Source organism: Lichenostomus cassidix, unplaced genomic scaffold (assembly GCF_008360975.1).
Source record: "Lichenostomus cassidix isolate B80296 unplaced genomic scaffold, HeHo_3.0 HiC_scaffold_43, whole genome shotgun sequence".
Taxonomy (NCBI): Eukaryota; Metazoa; Chordata; class Aves; order Passeriformes; family Meliphagidae; genus Lichenostomus; species Lichenostomus cassidix.
This window is the reverse complement of record NW_028147635.1, coordinates 3,057,776-3,080,764: the sequence shown is the minus strand read 5'-3', so window position 1 is coordinate 3,080,764 and position 22,989 is coordinate 3,057,776. Positions and strand designations below refer to the sequence as shown.

At 51.3% G+C, this 22,989-nt stretch overlaps 1 long non-coding RNA gene and 1 pseudogene across 1 annotated transcript; one reads left to right on the top strand and one right to left on the bottom strand.

Annotated features, from left to right (window-relative positions):
* The window catches only part of LOC146421176 (uncharacterized), a 125,450-nt pseudogene that overhangs the window by 58,053 nt on the left and 44,408 nt on the right, over positions 1-22,989 (top strand).
* Positions 15,596-17,054, bottom strand: LOC146421178 (uncharacterized). The gene is made up of 3 exons (XR_014848794.1): positions 16,592-17,054; positions 16,084-16,200; positions 15,596-15,919 (listed from the first exon to the last, which is right to left on the bottom strand). It is a non-coding gene; the product is annotated as an uncharacterized LOC146421178 (long non-coding RNA).

Genomic DNA, 22,989 nt, shown 5'->3' with positions numbered 1-22,989 from the left:
TGCCCCCCCTCCACACTTGTCCTCCCTCGTCTCTCTCCTCAGCTCGTTGTCTGGGGAAGGAAGGACAAGGAGAGGATTTGGGATTTGCCTCCATGCCAGAGGGAAGGGGAAGGAGATCCCACCAATCCATCCCTAGCAGGACAGAGTCAGCAGCAGGGCTGTCCTGCAGTCAGGGGCGATGCTGGGCTGGGAGATGGAGGAGAAGAGAGCAGGAAAGGGGCAGTGACTTCCTCCTCACCTGCCTGGCTCTCCTGGGGCATCTTCCTCTTCCTCGCAGCTTCCTCCTCCATCTGGCTAAGTTTGGGGAATTGGCTAATCCTCGTTTGGGTAAAAAAAAGGTGTGAGTGCCTTGGGTTGGGGGTTCCTCCTGCCCAAGTCTATCTCTGAAAGTCACCAGGTGTTTTGTGTCTATAAATTCCTCCTAAAATAACAATGAGTTCAGAAAAAGCCTCCCAGGGTTCCCCCTTTCCAGTCTCCTGTCTTTGGGGTTCTTTGGTTTCCCATTCTCGAAGCTGCTGGAGCTCCCATGGGTCCTGGGGATCCCCTTCTCCTGGGTCCTGATTAGGGATGCTGTGGGGTTTTGGTGCTCCCAGGGGTCCCTTCTTCCCTGATTCTGCCTTGGCTCTCAGGGCTCCCAGGGTCCCCCTCTTCAGGCTCCCCCCACTCCAGGCACTCAGGGCTTCCCCCTCTCCCCATCGCCCCTTTCAGTGTCACAGTGTCCCAGCCCTGCCTCATCTCCAGCCTCCCCCAGCCCTCCAGGTTGCCAGGGGTCCCCCAGCTCCGGTATTGCCCCTCTCTGCTCTCACCACTTGGGGAGTACAATGTTCCACCCTCCCAGCTCTCTCAGGGATCCCCAAAACTGATGTCCTGTCCTGCTGATAGCAGGCCATTCCCACATGGACCCCCCAATATTCCACCAAAGGTGCATTTATGGCTCAGCTTTGAAGTCCTGCAAGATCCAAACATCTCCTCTGGCCCAAAAAATCCCCACCAGGGGCATGCAAAGATATCTGGCGCTCACTTCCAGAATCTGTGAGTTCCAAACACCCCTCAGAAACAAACACCCTCCCAGAGACCCCCCGATAGCTTTGGGGTGAGCTCTCCCTCCCTGGTGACCTGTGGAATGCAGGGGGAGCAATGATCCCAGAGCCAGGGGTGCTGCAGACACAGTGGGTGGTGAAATCTCATGGTTCTCCTGATCCTCCTTTTCCTGCTCCTCCTCCTCTCTCCCTCCTCTTCCTCCTCTGCTCCTCCTCTGCTCCCACCCCAGAACCCCATTCCCCACCCTCCTCTGACCCACGGCTGCTGCAGCACTGGCTGCTGGGTGGGGGGAACCCCCCGATCAGCCCCAAGGATGGACAGGGGGCTTGGGGACCCCCAGTGCAGATCCACCTCCCCCAGAGCCCCAGGGAATTGCTCCAGGGATCCAGTGCTGGGGGACAGGGCTGGACCCCCATGGAACTGCCCTGCTTCTGTGCCAACCCCACCTTTCCCTCTCCTCTCCTCCCCTTTCCCATCCTTCTCCCAATCCACAGACCCCTCCCGACTCCATTTGGGTGTCCCATCCCCCTCCCGCTCTCTTTGGGGGTCCCAGCCCCCTCTTTTCCCTTGCTCTTCTGCCCTTTCACCATCATTCCCTCAATCCCAACCCCCCTCCCCTGTGACTGGTTTTGGGGGTTCCAGGCCCTTCCTGCCCACTCTGGGGGTTCCAATCCCCATTTCGCTCCATTTGGGCTCCCGGCCTGGGCGCCCCCCACCTCCCCCCTCCCCAAATTCCGCTCCTGGGGGCGCTGGGGGCGAGGGGGGGAACAGGTGGGGTCCAGAGGTTCCGGAGCCACGTGTTCCCCCGCTGCCAGTGCCACCCCCGGAGGATCAGGGGTACCCCAAAACTCCCTCACAGCTGCCGGATACCCCACAAGCCCTTAAGGAGTGGGGTCCCCCCAGCTTCATCACCCCCAACCTTTGGCTGCCTCATCCCAGGCCCCATCCCACCCATCCCCCTCCCACAGACTTCATCCCACACCCCAATCCACATCCAACCCTTCCCAGGCCTCATCCCATCCCATCCCATCCCATCCCTCCCAGCAGACGCCGCCGGGATCCCCTAAAAATCCCACGTGCTGGGGACTCCCCCATATCTCCCCAAGGGGCATTTGCGACTCACATTTGGAGTCCTGCAAGATCCAAAAATCTGCCCCCTCCCCCCCCATTGCCCCTCCCCCCAAAAAAACCCCTACCGGGCAGCCAACAAAAATATTTGGGGTTAGGTGCTGCAGTCCTACAAGGTCCAAAAAGTCCCCTCTCCCAGAAAGAACCCCAGGCATCGCCCAAGATATTTGGGCCGAGCTCCCCCTGCCCGCTCACCTGTGGGATGTCCCGGGGGGGCGATGCTCCCGGGCCGAGGGTTGCAGACACAAAGAACAATAACTCCTGCTCTGTACCTTTGGGTGCTCAGTGTGTCTGCTGGGAGCCTCCTCAAGGGCCTTCAGCCACTGCTCAGCCCATGGACAGCAGCAGCAGCACCTTTGCAGGGCCCAGCAGGGCTCTTGCCAGCTGCCCTTGCCCACCTGCACACAGAGCCTCCCCCAGGCAGGGCCCTGCAGACAGGCAGGTTTCTGTAGGGCCGGGCGAGTGCACAGAGGGTGGGATGGGCTCTGTGAGCGCTGACAGGGACAAGGCTCCTCTCAGGAGGAACATGTGCAGCACAGGGAGATGATGAGGGAAGGAGAGGGAGCTGAACAGAGCAGTGCTGTGGACAGGAGGGCACTGTTGGTGTGTGGGAGGTGCCGTGCACAGCTGGGGACAGGGAACACTGTCCTGAGTGCCACGCTGTCCCTGCCCTGCCCTCTCAGGCACAGCACCACAACATCTTCTCTTGTTTCTGCATTCCTCTGATACTGTCACTGTTATCTGGTGCTCTCAGGGAGGCTCTGGGCTTTGCAGCAGCTGAGGCAGGCACTGCCCTTGGGATTCCTCCCAGGCAGGTGTGTCCCTGGGAATGGGGTGTCCAAGCTTCCCTGTGACCTGTGGGGCTGTGGGCAAAGCAGTCCATGGGAAAGGGGAAGGAGCTGAGCCTCCCTCCCTGAGATGCCATCATGAGCACACCTGGGGATCTCCTTGCTGTGTCCTTCCAAGCTCTGAGCTTCCCTCCTGGGTGAAAATCTGTGCCAGAGCCTCTCAGAGTTCCCTGAATGTCCCATGGGGAAGTGCAGAGATGCCACAAGTGAGGAAATGCTGTTGGGTTTGCCAAGGGAACAGTGAGTGTCCTTGGCAGAAGGAGGGGCTGAGACCTTGCTGAGAGATCTTTGGAGAGGGTAAGACATTCAGTGATCCCTCTGCTCTCAGCAGGGTCTGATTTCTTCCCAGGGTGACAGGGGAGTGTGATTGTGCTCTGATTGCAGCCAAAGGTGCAAACCCAGGGCAGTTGGGAACAAGCCCATCCAGCCCCTCACCTGAGCCTCAGGGAATCCCTTTGCCTCTCACATCTCTCAGTGTCAAACTCTGAGTACAGCAGAAATGCTGGGGATTTCTGACCTCAGAGAACCAGGAATGATGTGTGCGTAGGAAAACATTCCTTAAAACTCCCTCCTGCTATCCTGTGGAACTGTGAGTGAAAATGCTACCAAGCCTTTTTGCATTAGGAGGGATTCCCCTGACAAATCCTGAATATTCAGCCTTGTCCCTCTGCCCCATGGCCACAATCCCAGGGCAGCAGGGCAGGGATGGCTCCTGGAGAGCCCCACGCAGAGGCCTGGCTGCTCATGGCACACTCAGACAACACCAGTGGAGCTCAGGCAGGGACCTGGATGAAGGTTTTCCCAGAGAAGGAACAAGGGTGGATAAGTCCCAGCCGGACAGTCTGCAGGGAATGGCACAGCTTTGGCTCAAAGCAGCCTCTCCTAACTTTTCACTGTCCTTTTCTCCATCAACAGGTCCCCATGGCCAGACACAGCAAATGTCCAACAGCAGCTCCATCAGCCACTTCCTCCTCCTGGCATTCGCAGACATGCAGTAGCTGCAGCTCCTGCAGTTCTGCCTCTTGCTGGGCATCTCCCTGGCTGCCCTCCTGGCCAACAGCCTCATCATCAGCGCCGTAGCCTGCGGCCACCACCTGCACACCCCATGTTCTTCTTCCTGCTCAACCTAGCCCTCACTGACCTGGGCTCCATCTGCTCCACTGTCCCCAAAGCCATGCACAATTCCCTCTGGGACACCAGGGACATCTCCTATGCAGGATGTGCTGCCCAACAAGTTATTTTTGGTTTTTCATTTCAGCACAGTATTATCTCCTCACCATCATGTGTTATGACCGCTCTGTGTCCATCTGCAAACCCCTGCACTGTGGGACCCTCCTGGGCAGCAGAGCTTGTGCCCACATGGCAGCAGCTGCCTGGGCCAGTGGCTTTCTCACTGCTCTGCTGCACACAGCCAATACATTTTCCCTGCCCCTGTGCCAGGGCAATGCCCTGGGCCAGTTCTTCTGTGAAGTGCCCCAGATCCTCAAGCTCTCATGTGCACACTCCATCCTCAGGGAACTTTGGCTCATGGTCATTACTGCTTGGATAACTTCTGGCTGTTTTGTGTTCATTGTTTTCTCCTATGTGCAGATGTTCAGGGCTGTGCTGAGGATCCCCTCTGAGCAGGGACAGCACAAAGCCTTTTCCACATGCCTCCCTCACCTGGCTGTGGTCTCCCTGGTTATCAGCACTGCCATGTTTGCCCTTGGTGCTGCAGAGAGCTCAGGGCAGCTGGGAGAGCTTGGAGGGAGCTGGGCTGGGCTGAGAGAAGCTGGAAGAGAAACCCATCAGTGTCCATCTCAGCCTGTGTGAGCGTGCAGGGGGAGGATTGAGCCCAGGGCTTGTGGGGCAGAGCCAGGGCCTGGGGAAGGGATGGAAAACAGGCAAGTGGCTGAGAGAGGAGGCTGCTCTGTGCCCTTGGTGGCACGGACAGAGCAGGGAGGGAGCCCAGGACATTTGTCAGCCCAGCCTCTGTCCCCAGCCATTGCCAGCCCTGGCTGCTCAGCCCAGGTTTGCAGGTGAGTTTGGCTGTGCCCCAGCTCCATCCTGCTGCGGGGCTCAGGGCCTGTTCCCGGCAATGGCCAGCCCTGCCCAGCCTCTCTCCTGGCCTCGAGCCCGGCAGAGCCTGGGGCAGGGCTGGCTGGGAAGGCCCACAGGTGCCACAGGGCTGTGCAGGAGCTTGGAGAGGCTGCCCAGCAGGGAGGCCATGGGGGCACAGAGCCCCAGGGGCTGCTGTGGGCACCACGGCACAGGGGCTGTTCCCACCCGGAATGCTCCTGGCCTGGGCTGGGCTGCACAGGGGGCTGTGGCACCATGGCTGGGACAGTGGGGCACAAAGGGGCCACGGAGCTGCTGCCGGGGGTGACAGCAAGGCCAGGAGCAGACAAGGAATTTCTTATCTATTTAGGCTGTATTAGGAAATACTTGGATTCAATATCAATTGGAAATTGCGCATATTAATGTATTAACAGGAAAAAAAACCTAAACAGGACCTAAAAAGTCTTTTCCCTCTGTTCTTCAAAATATAATATATTTACTTTGAATAAACTTCTGAAATCTGCCTAATTAATTACAGAAGGTTTGAAAACTTACATCAAATTATTGCCAGAGGCTTGCCTTGTTGAGGTATTTTAAATGTTAATGAGCCCTCGAGCACTGAATTGCTGAAGATTTGAAGTCTGAACAAGCCTCTGGAGAAGTAAAATTCAGCAGCAACCTCCAAGTTGCTGAGGATGTCAGCAGTCACCACTGAGGCCATCCCTGCCAAGAGACTGTGGGGGCAATGAGCAGACAAGGAGAGCATCCCTGGGGCTGGGGAAGCAGAACGCAGAGGCACCTCTGGGTCCAGGTGGGAAATGAACTGTGGAATGTGGCTGTGAAAGCCCTGCCTGGGCTGTGCCAAGCAGGACAGCCAAGCCCTGACTCCCATGCCCTGGGAATGGGGCTCTGTGGCCTCATAGCATGCTTGTGGCTCTCCTGGGAGCAGTGGGATGTGGGCTGTGGAATGGTGAGTGCAGGTGTAAGGCCCCAAACAACTCTCTCAATGAGACCTTTGAAAGGAATTACAGTTGTTTGTGGACTCTGAGTACAAGGCAATATTCCTATGGGAACGATCCCTGGATAGAAGGAAATGTGGTGGTGCAATCCCAAATCTGCCCATGGATGCCTGGAGGAGAAGGACAGTTCTTTTCCACAGGAAGGACAGCAGAGAGCCCCAGTGTTTCAGTGGCAGATGAGAAGCGACTCTCAACATGTCTAGTTCGGCTGCAGCAGTCAGGTGGCTCCTGGGAGGCCAAACCAGCCAGACCTGTGCTATGTTCCCTTGGTTTTATGGGCCCTGTAGTGTCACAATGGCACTTGGTTCCATGGGGGTTCATGGTGTCACAATGGTCTTCTTTGGTTCCACAGTGTCATAATTAAGCATTAATTACATGAGGTCACTCTGTGTCACCATGGTGCTTTGGTTCCATGCAGCTCTGCAGTGTCACCATGTCCCCTTGGTTCCATGAGGCTGTGAAATTTCTTAATGGTCTCTCCATGGTTCCATGAGGCCTTGCAATGTCACAATGGACCCTTAGCTCCACGGGGTCTCACAGTGTCACAATGGTCTCCTGTGGTTCTGCAGTGTCACAATGGACTCTTGGTTCTATAAGGCACTGCAGTGTCCCAGTGGCCTCCTGGTTTGATGAGGTCCTGTAGGGTCACAATGGCCCCTTTGCTTCCATGAGGCCCAGCAGTGTGAAACTGGCCCTTGGTTCCACAACCCCTGCAGTGTCACAATGGTCCCTTGGTTCCATGGAGCCACACACAGTCACTATGGTCCCCTTGGTTCCATGAGGCCATGCAATGTCACAGTGGTCTCCATGATTCCATGAGGCTCAGCAGTGTCACAATGGTCCCTTGGTCCCAAAAGGCCCCACAGTGTCACAATGGTCTCCTTAGTTCCATGGGGCCCTGGGGTGGTGCATTCCTCCCTCCCCTTCTCAGGCTGCCCTGCGATCTGAGAAATGCTCCTTAGGCCTCAGCCTTGGCCAACAGCCCCTGGGCTCAGCTCCTCTGCAGCTGATCACAAACACTGTCTGCTCCCAGGCACTGCTGCTGTCCAACCAGCTCCTGCTTTCTTTAGGAGCAGCCTTGGGAACTGGTTTTCTTCCCTCAGTGGCACAACATCCCTGTTCTCACAGTGTCAGAGAAAGCTGTTGATGCGAAGTGCAGCCAGGATGGAACATTGCAGTGACTAAAGCCCATCTCTTGGGGCCCTATCAACAGGGCTCCAAAAGGAGCCCCTTGGAGCTCTCCTGGAGCAGTGAGCTCCCTCTGAGTGGGGCCTCTCTGAGCCGGGAACTCTCCCGTTTGCTGCACTCGGGGCATCCCCGAACAACGAGGGACCCTGGGCCGATCCCCCCACTCCTCCAGGCTCAACCCTTCGCCTGCTGGGGAGATGCAAAAGCATCCCCAGTGAGCATTTCCCTGCCCTCCAGGGCAATTTCTGACAGCTCCCTGGCACTGCCTCTTTCTGTCTGTGTGCACACACGTGTGCCTGTGCTCTGGAAATGGGGGAGAAATGCTGCTTTGGGAGGTGTTGAAGTGCCTTGGATATCTGAGTGAGTTAGGCCTGTAAGTGAGGTTCAGTCATAAGGTATGAGCTAAGTGAAATGCTGCTCAGGGCTGGTTTTTTGCTAAGTTGTTAAGTTTAAGGTATAAGTTCAGGTTAATGTAGAAGTTAAGTTCTTTTAAGTTTGAGGGCTGTTAAGCTTTTAGGCCATATTCCTTTTATCCTTGCCCTCACTGTCCTTTTGTGTCACACACCCACCTAAACACACACACACACACAGAGGGACAGTTCTTGGTTCATTTCTGGTTTGATTGCCTGGATTTGCTTGCTTTTGTTGCTTTTTTCCCCTGGTGTGCCTGAACTGTGCAGTCAGGAGCAGAGTGACTCTTGCCAAGGAACTTTGTTGTTCTGTGACTTAATATTAAATCTGGTGTTTGCTGATCCTTTGCTGGGGATTTTTTAATTGCTCTCAAGCCCTCATTCATAAGAGAGTGAAGGAGCCCTGGGCCAGGCTCTTGCCCTGGGGGACACAGGGACACTGCTGGGGCATCCCTGTACCCCTGTCCCACCCCCCAGGGCCCTGTCCCCTCTGTCCCCGTGTCAGGCTCTGGGGGTCGATCTCGTGGAACATCCTGTGGGGGAGGCTGTGGCACTGGGGGGCAGGGGGGACCTGGGGGGACAGGGGACCCTGCTGTGCACGAGCAGCTTTGGACTTATCTGGGGGAGCTGTGAGGGGGGCTGGGGCAGAGTGACCTTTGCAGTGACCTCACACAGCCATCCCCTGGGTTGTCACAGCCTATTCTGTGATGTTTCACAGTCCTCCTGTGACATCACACAGTCACCCTGTGTTGTCACAGCCCGCTGTGTTATCTCACACAGCCTTTGCTATGATCACATAAATCTGCCCTGTGATGTCACAGCCCATTCCATGATGTCACAGCCTATTCCATGATGTCTCACAGCCATTCCATGATGTCACAGCCCCCTTTGTGATGTCACATCACTGCCCTGTGGTGTCACACAGTCCACTCTGTGACCTCCCAGCCTGCTGTATGAGCATTATACATGTATGAGATTATACAGCCACACTGGGATGTCACAGCCTGCTCTTTGATGTCACACAACCAACCAGTGATGCCACAGCCCACTTGATGATGTCACATATCACACCCTGCTGTGGGATGTCACATTCTGCTCTGTGGTGTCACAAGCCAGTCAGTAATGTCATACAGCCCACTCTGTGGTGTCATACAGCCACTCGATGTTATACATCTCACTCTGTAGCTGCACAGCTTGCTTATATTATGAGGCCTCCAAACCCCTTCTAGGGAGATTTTTGAGTCCTCTCTGATGTTTTTGAGGAAGGAAAAATATTGGTCAAAGTGCAAGGAAAATGGAGTGTCATTTTTTCCCAAATTTTACAGTGACAGAAGAAGGGTCAATATCTTTAAACTAAATGAGAGTGGATTTACATTCGTTATAAGAAGGGAATATTTTACAATTAAATGGTCACAAAACTTCAAGTGTTTTTCCAGTTGCTGCCCCATCCCAGGAATTATCCAAGGACAGGAGCTTTGTGCAACCTGACATAGTGAAACTCCTCCTCTCCCCAAGGATGGAACTCCTGTTGTGTGGGTTCTCTGATGTGCTGGATGACCTCACAGTACTTCTGGCCAGAATGTCAGCTGAGGGCCAAGCAGGCTGCTGCAGTGGCAGTGACCTCACAGCCATCACCATTGCAGCCATGTTCCCTGGGCCTGGCTCTCCCCATTCCATGAGCTCCTGTTCTGTCACCAATGGCCTCCTGAGTTCCAACAAGGCCCCACAGTGTCACAGTGTCCCCTTCATTCCATGAGGTTCTGCAGTGTCACAATGCACTCCTGGGTTCCATGAGGCCCCACTGTGTCACAATGACCCCTTGGTTCCATGAGGTGCCACAGAGTCACAGAGGTCTCCCTTCATCCTTGAGGCCCCGCAGTGTCACTTTGGTCTCCATGGTTCCATGTGGCCGCAAAGTGTCACAATGATCTCTGTGATTCCATTGGGAACACAAAAGCTTTGCATAAACATTGAGCAACACCTGCTTAACACAGCTGGGCACATCTGTTTGTATTTAAAAGAGGGTTTAAAGGTGAGAATGGCACCATCAGCTTCCTGCAACTGAGATCAAGGGAAAGGACAGGGACAGAGAATTCTGCTTCAAGACTCAGCCAATTCTGCTTACAGAGATCATTTCTGCTCACATTGTCCCTTGTAGAAAGGTGACATCATCAGAGGCAGCCTGTACTGAGCATGTGGTTCCTGAGTGGGGTTTGTTGTTTAGGAAACCTGCTCAGGCTTTTCCATTCTTTCCTCACAAACAGGAAAACTCCTCCTGGGCCTGTGTGCAGGCAGAGGCCTGAGGAGAGCAGGTGGGACATGGAGCAATGGGCTGGGACAGCCAGCTGCAGAGCTCAGGGGACAAGTTTGTGATGCAGGGAACAGGGATGTCAGTGCCAGGTGGGCAATGTCAGCCATGGTGAGGTTGGGGGTGAGGAGCAGGTTGTCCCAACAGGGTCAGCCCTCAAGGGTCTCATTCTTCTACATGCCCAGGCCTCCTAAGGAGACATTCAGCATCAAAGTCACTTGGGGAATGCTTCTATCACCTCCTCTCTGAACAGAAAAATAAAAAAAATTATTTCCTTGATTTAAAAGAAAAGTCATGGGTTGCACTTTGAAATCTTCCTCCTTAAAAGAACCTCTGTCTGATGTAATTGTTCAGTGGAAATGAACTTTCATTGCTCCCTTAGATGAACTAAGGGTTCAGTGAGCTTTTCTTTCTTCTTCCAGGTTATAGTACCCTTTTGAAAGGAATTTCAGGCAAGTTCAGCAGTGGGGAACTCGTTGCAATTATGGGTCCTTCAGGAGCTGGGAAGTCAACGCTGATGAATATTCTGGCAGTATTGTGATAATGGCTGCAAGTTCCCCACACCCCTTTCTTAACGACTGTACTTGTCACCTATTGTCCTGCCTTCCCTACTCCACACAGTCCTAGCCACGCCCCCGTTTCCCCTATTGGTTCCTGTACCCTAACCCCACGTGGCCCTGGCCACTCCCTCGGGTTTCCCCTATTGGTTCCTGTACTCCTAACTCCGCCCCTGTACCTCCCCTGTACCCAGAGGTCACTGGGCCTGTGTGCTGTCCCTGCCCCTCTCTGTTTCCCTATAAAACCCCTTACCCTCCGCCATCTTGCTGTCTATGCTCCACGTGTGTCTATGCTCCACATGTGCTGAGCATGTGAGGCCTTCGCCCTCGAGGCATCTCTGCCTCGGGGAGGTCGTTGGCCTCTGCTGCACCATGCGAATAAACATCTTCCATGGACACAACGCATAGACCCTCCTCGCCTCCTTTATCACTGCCGGTTGTGGAAGCAGACGAACCAGAGCTAGCCTTATGGCTCCCCGGCCGGTGAGAGCGCAGTGTCCAGCCCTGGGACAGAGGGTTTGGAGCACTGAGGCGCTGAACCGGGCTGGGTAGAGAAGCTCTAGGGTAAAGTCTGCTGCAACATCCTCTAAACCGCAACATGGCAGGATACAGGTCAGTACCAATGAAAACCCTGAGTTAAGATAACATCACTGAGCCTGAGGGCTCCTTGGAGACAACAGCAGAAGAAATTTTAGCCTAGAGTTTGTCAAACACAGGCACTTCAAAGCTTTTGAATTAGGTTCTTATTGCTTATATTTTTTCTGTGTCCTGTTCTGGTCACTTGGGATTTATCTCTTAACAGGTCTGCTCCAAAAATAAGAAGCAATTTAAAATCAAAAAAACAGACATAAAGAAAACCTCCTTTTTTTGGCTGTGTAAGAAATCTGACTCAGTGTCTTGTGTTTGTGATGTTTTTTAAGTCACATAAACACTTGAAAAATCTACTCTTTTTAGTTGTCACTTCATAATGTTGATGTCTTCTTGACCAAACTGCAATGACTGAAGTGACTGTGCTTCATCTTTCTAAATCCCCTCTTGTATGGCCAAATACAAAGTGTCTCTGTCATGTTGTACTGTAGTGTTTAGAAGGAAATTTCAGCTTTGGTGTAGCTGGATTTGCACCATTATTTGCTTTGCAGAGTGGAGTAAAAGCTTTACATTCCCAACAGAAGCTAACTGGCAGCCCACACAGAGAGCTGAAGGAGGCCCAGGTGGGCTTGCTGCATGCTGGTCCAAGGGGAAAGTTGGAACCAAATCCCTTTTTCTTGCAGATTGAGCCTCTGTCTTTCTGTCTCCAGGGCTGTCTGGGGTAAGACATGCTAACCCAGCCAGGAGCTGTGGATATGTGAGTTCTGGCAGCGACCTGCTTCTCCAGAGTGAGGGACAAGGCCAGCCCCAAAGCCAGTGCTGAAAGGTGTTCTTGGTGCTGGACAAGGCCAGGCTGGCCTTGAGCAGGGATGGCCTGCAAAGGGGACCTTCCCACCTTGGGCTGCTGACAAAGGGCAGCTGGTGGCCTTCCACCAAATGCTTCTTTTGTCCAGCTCTTGCAAATGTTCCAGCCAGCATCAATTCCTGCTGCTCACACCAGCCCCTTCCCAAGCAGGAGGAGTTTTGTGGAGGCAGCCTGACAGCTTAGTGGCAGGAGAATACAAGACTCAGCTGAGAGTTCCCAACTCTCTGCCAGAAGCTGCATCCACAGCCCCTTCTCTCTTCTGGTTGTCTCAGACAGGTGTGGAGGAAGTGGCAGGAAATCACTGAGCCTGGAAGGGCAAGTGGAAGGAGGAAAGGCAGTAGCAGGTCCCTGGGGCCTCCCCTTGGGAGCAGGGAGAGCCATCCAAACCTGGCCCTCTGCTGCCTTGTGGAGATAAGAGTGACAAAGCCAGCAATCCTCTGCGGGAGGCTGGAGCCATCTGTGAATATGAGCATGGAAATCTCACCTTGTAAAACAGAGAAAAAGGTGTCCTTGGGTGTTTGCAATGGTCTGAGCCACCTGGTCTAGTTGAAAGTGTCCCTGACCATGGCAGTGGGGTTTTTAAGAAGGTCTTGTAAGGAGACCTCTTTAGAAGGTCTTTAAGGTCCTTTGCAACATTATCCCCTCTGTGAGTCTGTTAATTCCAAGCCCATAGTGACAAAGAGAACACAAGAAACCTGGGTGTCCCACTACATTATTGGAAGTTGTTTCCCCTGGAGACAGGTTTGTATTTGGAGACATTTTCACGGTCCTACAGTATTTATGTGTGACTTTCCCTGGTTCAGTGCCACAACAGATGCCAGAAGAGATGATTTGCAAGCACAGAATTGGTTAACCTGCTTGTGAACCTGAAGGGAGAAGTGGCTTTGTGTTATTGCAGTGTCTACACCATACAGGTTACATTTGTTTTGCAGTTTGAATATGCAATGTTCATACACAATGCTTCTATAAGCATAAATAGCAGCTTTAAATCCTAATTCCTTCTTCACACAAGGATGTGTAACCCATCAGAAATATTTAACAAGGAGCCATATTAGCTTTGGCCTTGATGGTATGGGTTGTTTAAAGTGTGTGATGAGTAATGGGAGCTCGAACAAATAGCACTCTTTCTAATTCGGGTTTGTTCTTTGTCAGCCCTGCTGCATAGAAATCTCTTCTTTACAGCAGAGACAAAATGAAATTCCTTAATACAGATGAGAATTGTGCAATTCAGGCTGATTGAAGGGGAAGTTCTCTGTTATTGTGAAAAGATAAACTAAATGACCTGTTTGCTGTACATCCTGGAGGAGGCTTTGAAGTGAAGAGTGAAAAAGAAAAAATATTTTCCTTACGAAGTATCTTGAAAGAGTTGTTTTGGTTTATCAGAAGCAGCTGCACTGATCATGACCTCCACAATTCCAAATGCACAACAAAGACTTACTTGACTTAATCTGGCCACAATTTGGAGCTGCAATTCCAAAATCTCATCAAATAGGTTGTTATGCTATAATAACGAATGAGAGCAGAAGAAACAACATTTCTCATCAGGGTTTTGGGTTGGAAAGGCCATTTAATTTATGCTCCCTCAGCTGCCAGCCTAAAGTCTGCTGTGCAAACCTTAGGTGTACATTGGGACTTTATGTATTTCTTTAGCATCAACACAGGTGCAAACCTGGTGTAAAACCCTCCACACATCGCCCTGATTTCCAGGGACAGAACTTCTCTGTTCCAGCATAAAACTGACTTTTCCTGCTCCAGCAGGGAACAGCCCCCATCCCCCTGTGCCACCCCATCCCTCTTCTCCTCAGCAGACACCAGCCCGAGCTGTCAGCAGTGTCCTGCCTCAGGTCTGAGCACAACTTTTCTGTCAACAAAGGATCTCCTGGACCCTGTGCAGACTTGGCTGTGCAGCAGGATGGAGACCATCTACGGGGAGCAGTGGTGGCTTGCAGAGATCTCACAGAGCTGCATCCTGCACACTCTCTGTATGTATGGGCCAGACCAGGAGATCATGACCCAGAGCTTGCAGGACATCCTGGAGGAACACACAGTGCCACTGGTCCAGGGCACCACTGACATCATTGTGAGGCAGTGCAGAGAGGAGGCCCAGAGGCTTCTGTGCTCCCACACTGCTGTGGGTGAGGATGACAGCCCAGCAGCCAGCAGCAGCTCCAGCAGCTCCAGCAGCTCCAGCAGCTCCTTGCCTTGGATGGGGACTCCAGCCAGCATCCCTGCAGTCTCAATGGAGGAGGAAGAAGCTGCCACTACATAGGCTGCCCACCCCAGGGGTCACAGGCACCCCCAAATTGTGGCTGTGTCTGCAGGGCTGGACCAGTCCCAGGAGGAGCCAGAACAGGAGTGGGGATGGTGGTAGGTCCCTCTGCCCAGAGCAGCAGGCCCACACCCTCTGGATCAGTATCATGTTGTCTATAATTTGTTTGTGGATTTGTTCGGGTTTTTTGTTGTTGATCAGAAGGTTTATATATTTTGGTCTCAAAGAGCAGATAAGGTTCAAATTAAAAGATTGCTGCACACAGTAGATAAATGCTAAAAAAGGTTTGGAATAATCTCTGTTATATGGGAGTATGTGGTAGGCAACTCAAATATCTGTGCAAACATGAAAATAATAGATATTACTTGATTTCATTTGGGAGTGCTTTCTATAATTATGGTATAGGCTCAAAATTTATTGCCAACTCTTACATCAGTATGCTTATAATAAAAAGTCTAAATGAAATAAATCACCATCAAACCTTTTAAATTCATTAATTTCAATTTTGCAAAACCTTCCTACATGTGATGGTATTGCAGCCTCCTAAGCTCCTGAAGCTCTCACTCACCTCAGCTCAGTTTGGGCAGGAAGGGGATGGTTCTGTTTGTGAGATGTGGGGACAGGAGGAGGGAAGACTTTGCAAACGCTGTCACCAGGGCAGGGCTGTTTTCATTCATGGTGACAAGTGGTAGTACTTAAGCTTTTTATTTACTGAGAGTGAGGTGCTGAAGGGCAAAACTTCTCAGGAAGAAGGACAAGTTTCACTTCCAAAGGAGGGTGATTGAAGGGGAAAAGTGTCATTCGTCTTTCATGGAAGGTGTTTCATTTTTAACAAATTATTTTTGCTGAAGATGTACCTAGACAGCACTGATTTAGAGCATTTTATCAGACTCCCAGAGTATCCTCACATCTGTTTTGCCACATTTTCTCTCTCTGTTTCATTGTGAATGATTTCTCCTCCCCGGGTGGCTCCTGCTTGGAGCTCTCTGCTCAGTGGAGTCCCGTTTGCTCAGCAGCCTTTGCAGCGAGTTATTCCCCAGCGTGTGGCTCTGCTGCCATCCCAAATCTGCGGTTTCACTGCCCAGCCTGACTGAGACTGGGGAGCTGCTGGGCATGGCTGGAGAATTTCCCCCAGTCCCTTTCACTCACTGCCAAAACCCTGCAGCATCATCGTGTTTACATCTGCTCATTGTTTTGAAAAGCACAGCTTAATGCTTATTTCAGATAAAAAATTTGATTTATTGAAGATTGCTGCACTTGATGCATAAATACACAAATATCAAAATAAGTTAAAGATTTAAATTTATTACAGATTTCTAAAACCAAACAATAAAAAATATTCAAATATCAATTTTAGTTTAACAAAACTAATTTATTACATCATATATATAAATTATATTATATTATATTATATTATATTATATTATATTATATTACATTATTAAAATATAGTACAGAAATAATATTAAAACCAGACATAAATAGAAATAGAAATCTAACTATACAAACATCAATCTACCTATCTAAATATCCATATATAATTATATGAATCTATAAATATATCCTGAAGGGATTTCAGAAGCCCCATCTTCACACGTTCTCCCTCTGTCTCTTCCTCCCATGCAGCGCAGCCCTCCTAGACAGGGACAGCAGATGAACATCTGGGAAGCAAAGGGAACACTGAGTCAATATCGGGACATTTCCCTGGGCAGCAGCTGCACTTGTGTGAGGGAAGAGAAAATCTCAGAGCCTCCCCAGCAGGGTGAGAAAGAAAAAGCAGGCTGAGCCTCAGCCCCAGCCTGCCTCACCAGCCCTGTGGCCTCACCCAGGCTCTCGGGGGGCAGCAGCAGCAGCTCCCTGTTCACTGCTCTTGCTGGTGCCCTTCAGCTTCTCCCTGATGGTTCTTGTCACTCTCTGGATGTTCTTGAGGCATTTAGGGAAGCTGTGGCAAAATTGTACACACAGGAATTGGTTCCAAGGCCTGGCAGAGCCACAGTCCTGGACCCCTCTGTGCTCCCTGCTGGCTCCCTCCATCCCCTCAGCCCTGCCATCCCCTCAGCAAACCCACAGCCCCCCCAGTTCCTTCAGACCCCCACAGTCCATTCTGACACATCGAGTCCCCTTAGACCTGCCACCCCCCTCAGCCTGTGCCACTTCCCTGTGCCCTCAGCCCCCACCATCCCCTGCAGCTCACCCTGAACCCACAGCTCCACCATTCCCCTTTCCTCCCCCACACCCCTCAGCCCCACAGTCCCCTCAGCCCCACCAGCACCTCAAGCTCACTGTCCCTTCAGTGTCACCTCTCCTCAGCCCCGTCAGCCCCTCAGTCTCACCGTCCTTCAGCAGCTCCTCAGGGGACACCAGCTGCTCTCCCTGCTCTAGGGACACCTGAGGACACCTGGAACTGCTGCTCCGCCCGGGCCGGCCGCCAGCTCGGACCCAGCACGGGAAGAGGGGACAGAGGGGACATGGGGGAAAAGCAAAAGATGAAATAGGAAGCAGAGCAGGGAAAGAGGTTAAAATGCAAACTAGGCCTACACAAATATCAATTCATGTACCTAAATATTCACATAACTCTAACTCTGCACATTTCTAAATATAACTTTATATATAAAAGTTACTCTAATTACATATAATTGTATCTATGCAAATTATAAATCTAACTACATATATATAAAACAATCACATCAATAATTATATACATATAAATGGATAGAAATCAAACTATACAGATTTGTAACTATAAGTATATATCCACACAATTCTGTAAACCTAGAATGAAACTATAAAGAGAAAAAAATGGAATTATTAATATATGTAAATGTAATATAAACAGAGGGATCCCACCTGTCTGATCTTCACAGGCTCTCCCTTGGTCTCCGTGTCCCACGCAGGGCAGCCCTCCTGGCGAGGTAGATCAGATGGATGTCTGGGAAACAAAGGGAACACTGAGTCAATATCTTGCCTTCATGAATGTTTCCCTTTGGAAGGAATTGTACTTCTGTCAAAGATTGTAAAAGATCGCCTGAAAGGCAAACCCTCACGTGGGAATTAGAGGCCTCCTCTTTACAGAAGAGGGATCCTTCCAAGTTTTCTAAACTTCAGAACTTTTGGAGTATCCCAATAAAGTTGCAGCACCCACAGTGAAAATGGCACCCAGGGGAGCTTGAAACACACACAGTCCCAGCTCACACAAAGAACCCAGCCTTGGTCTTTCTCTGTGCTCACAGAGACACCTCAGTCCTCACTGAAATGGCTGAAGCTGAAGGGTGATGTGAGCTGAGTTACAAACCAGCACTGGTCCCTGGCATCTAAAAAGTGCTCTCTGCAGTGAGCAACAGCTCCTCCAAATCAAGCAGCAGCTCTGGGATGAAGAGCTGGCAGGGAAAGAGCTCCCTACGAGGCCTGCAGGCTGCACCAGCTTTGCTCGAGAATGCAGATACAAAGTGCTCTCTCTCTCCTATTAGTTCTCACTAATCTGAGGAAATTTAAATTTTTCCTTTAGCTACTGCATTTGTGTTCTGCGATTTGTTTGGCCTCAGAGGTTCTACTGGTTGTATTTTTAATGTGTCTCACTACAGCTGTCACCAGACCTGTACTACATTGATTTAATGCTTTCAGACACAAAGCTCAGCCTTCTACTCTGACATTTTGTTGGCATTTTCCCCGGTTACTTCAAGAGTCACTCAGCGCTGCCTCCAGAGCACTGCCACCCTGCAGCAAACCTATCCATGCACTTCAGCTGGAAACTGGGACAGCCAGCTTGGTGACACAAGTGCCAGAAGGTCAGCTTTGTTCACTGCTCTCTTGCCACACCACAGGACTCAGGGTCAGTGCTGCCAGAGAAGCGTGGAGGGCAGGGCTCCACCGGGGAGGCTGTGCCAGTGCCCTGCTGGAACTCAAGGCACCAGGAAGCACCAAGCCTGCAGACAAGAACTCAACTCCTCTGATCTCCCTTCCTGCCACAGGCAGGCTCACAGCAGCCATCTCAGACCTCTCTCAACCAATGTAGGCTCTCTCCTTACCAAGCTCCTCGGGCTCCAGGGAACTGCTCCCATGGCTCACGGTGCCAGGCAAAGCTCTCTCTGCTGCAGCCATGTTCTCAGGCTCCCCTCCTGAAGACTCAGGGGCGACACCAGTGTTCCCCTTAAAAGAAAACCAGAAAGAAAGAAAACCCAAAGATCACTCACTGTTTTCTGCAGGGACACAGTAGTTCAGAGCCTGCAATATTTCTTTCTCTTGAGGAAGAAAATGCTTCTGAGGACTGGCTTGGGTGAGTTTACAGAAGACAAAAGTTCATCACACTTGGCAATACAATATGGACAATTCCAAAACATCTCATTCACTGCCTTGAATCTGCCTCTCCTCAATAGTAAATCTAGAGAAGGCAATGGGTCTGCATATTAAATCAAATAGAGAAATTCTTTGGCAAAGCTGTATAACAATATGCAAAAATGTCTGTGCCTGATAGAATAGAGACACTGAACACTTCACGCAAGTCTGGAAAGAGGCAAGAGTTAAGAGAAAGTGGATTCCTATGTGAAAGATGGAATCTTTCAAACACAAGGACTAATGGTCCCTGATTGAATTGCACTTCAACACAGAAGAAGCCCCTGGGCTTCAAGGAGTCCTTAACCATTTCATGTGCAGCACCAACATTGTCCTTCCCTCCAATTCACAACTCACGGAGCCTCAGAACCAACATATCTGCTCCCTAAAGGCTCCAGGGCTCACTCACTTTCATCTCTTGCTCCTAACAAGGAGGTCTGGCCCCCAAAGGCAGTGGAGAAGATTGACTTCTCAAACCCAGTCCAGAAGCTGCCAAAGCTGACAAGGTTGAACGTGGGGTGACACTGAACACATGACGTGGGCACTAAGGAAGGAGTCCTGCCAGCTCCTGGCACAGGGATGTGCTCCTCCCTCCACAGCCCTGAGCACAACAGCCTCATCCAGGCTGCAGCTTTGCCAGGACTGGATGGGAACACACACACGTCTTCCCACAGAGATGTCCAAGAGGAACGTGACAAAGCTCTGGAACATGGAAAGCAAGACTGGCCAGTTTGCCCAGCTGAGGATTTCCCACATAGAAACTCGACTGGAGGCTACAGAGAGGACCAGAAAGCTGCAGCTGCAGCACATCCCCTCACACGGCTCTGGCAGTGCCTACACACACAGCAGGGCTCACACAGCAGCAGCAGCTGCAGCCCAGCCCTTGCTCTGCCTTGGCCTTCCAACCAAAAGGAGGCAGAGCCCACAGCTGGTGCTCTAACAGAGGCTCCTCTCACATGCTCCTCCCTGGGTGGGACACTTTGCCTTCAGGGGCAATTCTCCAAACACTCTCCTGTTTCACATCAAGCTAAGCTTGTTAGAACCTGCAAAGCATCACCAGGAATGATGCCCCTGCACTAGGGATTCTTCCCAGGAAAAGGAGAAAGGAGCACCTAAACTTGGCCAACACCTCTCATCCTCACTAAGGTTGAGCCCCCTTTTCCTTCCCTCCTCCTTTGCAAATCTTGCTTTACCAAGCAAATCCTTCCCTGTCCATTCACAGCTCAATTCAAGAAGCCTTTCCTTCTCAGCCATGCAACAACTTTCAAAAGCTCTCAGTCCAGCCCTTGTCATCTCTTTCCAATGCAGTTACCTGAGCAAAGGGAGACCTTTCAGGTGGGGAGTGGGAAATCATCTCCTCCAGCGTCTCAAGCACCAGGTCCAGAGTCAGTGGTGGCAATTCCTCTTCCCTAGGCTCATTCCATGGCCAGCTGGAGGCTGTCCATGCTGCACAACCAGCACTGCCAGTCGGAGCATCAGGAACTGAACTGCTCACTGTGGCTGCAAGAATCCAAACACTTGGGTCAGGCTCCAGAACAGAGCTTGGCACACAGAGCTCTACTGCTGCCTTGGATCAAACACCACAGGAAGCACACAGCAAACTCAATGCCAGAAATGTATTCCAACTTCCCAGGGGATTGGAAGACTGATTTCTTCCTCTTAAAAAGTATTTATTCTCATTGATGGGTATGTCTGGTAAAGTATGGACTGTAAAACTGATCTACGCACACACACACACTAATACTTTGTAATCACAGCCTTTTCCATCTCCTCATCAGCTTGAGGATTTGGCTGCTTTGGAGTTTTGCTGAACAAAGAAAGTGGATCCCCCTTGGAAGAGCCCAGATCTGCAGACATGCAGGCTAAAATCAAAGTGGGATTGTATTGCAGAAAAGCAACCTTGTGGCTGAGGCTGTATTCTGCAGCTGCAACTGTTCTGGGGACACACAGAGCTCATTGAAATGCAATAAAAGTCTTTGCAGGAGAGACAATCTTGAAACTCTGCCATATCCTATCAGCGTCCTAGTTTGGCTTCACTCAAGAAAACAGGGGAGCTCACCAGACACTGAGCAGTTGAGGGCAAATGTTTTTTGCCTCAGTCTTTCTCCTCTACAGAGAGACTGTTTGGAAAACCCCCAGAAAATCCTCCAAATCTGGAGGAAGGACAGGAAAACCAGATAGAGATTGTTTTTGTTCTCAAGGTCCCCCTTCCTGGTCAACTTGACAATTTCTGTCTGATTCTCACTTGACATCTACCCATGACAGAGCACAGCAGAAAAATACTTTAAATGGTCTGTTGGCTGGAGCAGTTGGTAAAGCAAGGGTAGAAGTTCTTTCCCTACCTGATGGGCTGTAGGCTGGCAGGTGCTGCTCTGAAAATGTGCAGCTGCTGCTCTCTGGAAGGGTCCTGGAAGAGCTCAGATGGTCAATGTGGATTAGTGGAATGATGAGCTCATGCTGGCATTTAAATTCGCGTGTGTCTGGTTCCTCCAATGAATCCCCAAGAACTCCAGAGGTGGCAAACACTTTCTTGGGAGGCTCTGGGGAAGCCTCAGTGTCCTGATCAGCTGCACTTGTGCTGGAAGGGCCTGGAGGCAGCTCTGAATCCTCAGGTGAGGCAGCACTGAGATCTTGGCATGAGGGAGCTGAGTAGCAATGAGGGAAGAAAGGGAGAAACAGAAGATTGGGTCACTATTGCTCCTGGGCTTCGTTTCCCTTGGCAGCAACTGGACATCTATCAGCAAACAGCTAACCTCAGATCCTCCCAAGTAGGGTGAGGAAGAAAAAAATCCCCACATGTTCTGGGGCTTTTCAAAAACCAATCCCCTGTCTATTTAGATCTCACCTATTTGTTTAACTGTCTGGGAAGACTGTCCCCTGCCAGTTCCTCTGCACGGATAGTCAAGAAGCCCAACAACCAGGTCTTTTCCCCTCTGCTCCAAAGGGACACAAAAACTTCATAATCACAACCTTTCCTACATGCCCATTAGCTTTTGGAGTTGGCTGCTTGAGTTTCTCATCCCAACACATGAGATTCACATCTCATCCACAGAGTGGATTCACCCTGGACAAGACCAGATCTTCAGGCAAACACTGAAATTCACCTGTGATTTTTATGCTAAAAAGCAACCTTGTGGCTCAGGCCATATTCTGCAGGTGCAACTGTTCTGCAAACACACAGAGATCCTTGAAATGGCATGGCCTGATGGGCACAACACACAGTCTTAAAAATCTGTGATATTCTATCACCGTCCCAGTTTGGCTTCATTCAAAGACAGAGGGGAGCTCACCTAACACTGACCACCTTTCAGCCAAGATTTTTTGCCTTACACTTGCACCTCAGCAGAAAGGCTGTCTGGAAAATGCCCAGGAGACAAACCAAATTGGAAGAAAGGAGAGGAAAAGGAGACCGAGAAGTCTTTTGCATTCAAGGTTCCTTTTCCTAGTCAACTTGACACTTTTCTACCTGATTCTCACTTGACATCTACCCATGACAGAGCACTGCAGAAAAATACTCCAAATGGTCTCTGGCCAGGAGCTGTTGGAAAAGCAAGGGTAGAAGTTCTTTCCCTACCTGATGGGCTGTAGGCTGTCAGGTGCTGCTCTGATGATCTGGAGCTGCTGCTCTCTGGAAGGGCCCTGGAAACGCTCGGGTGGTCAATGCGAACCAGGTGAACCATGAGCTCAGGGTGGCGTTTCAGGTCCATGCGGACCAGTGGAATGGTGAGACGCTTCAGCTGGAATTTGCGTCTGATTGATTCCTCAGACAAATCCCCCAGAACTCCAGAGGTGGGAACTGATTTCTTGGCAGGCACTGGGGAATCCTCAGACTCTTGAGCACCTGCATGTCGTCGCCTGGAAGGGCCTGGAGGCAGCTCTGCATCCTCAGGTGAGGCAGCGCTGAGGTCCTGGCATGAGGGAGCTGAGTAGCAATGAGGGAAGAAGAATGGAAGCAAAGGGAAGACTGGGTCACTATTGCTCCGGGGCTTCGTTTCCCTTGGCAGCAACTGTACTTCTATCAGAAAAGCAAAAAGCCCGGATCCTCCCAAGCAGGGTGAGAAGAAAAAAATCCCCACATGTTCTGAGGCTTTGCAACAACCAATTCCTTGTCTGTTTAGCTCTTGCCTATTCGTTTAACTGCCTGGGAAAACTTTCCCCTGGCAGTTCCTCGGCCGGAGGCAACTGCCAGAATCCCAACTGCCAGGTCTCTCCCCCTCTGCTCCAAAGGGACAGGAGGCTCCCTGCAGCTGGGCCTGGCCACCATCGAGCCCTCGGCACTCACACGCACTCACGGAGAGCTCCCCAAGCGTGCCCGTGGCCGGGCAAGGAGCAGCGGCAGCCACGGCGCGGGGCTGGGCCAGCTGCAGGCCGAGCGGGCCAGGCTGCTGTGAGCGCAGCCCCG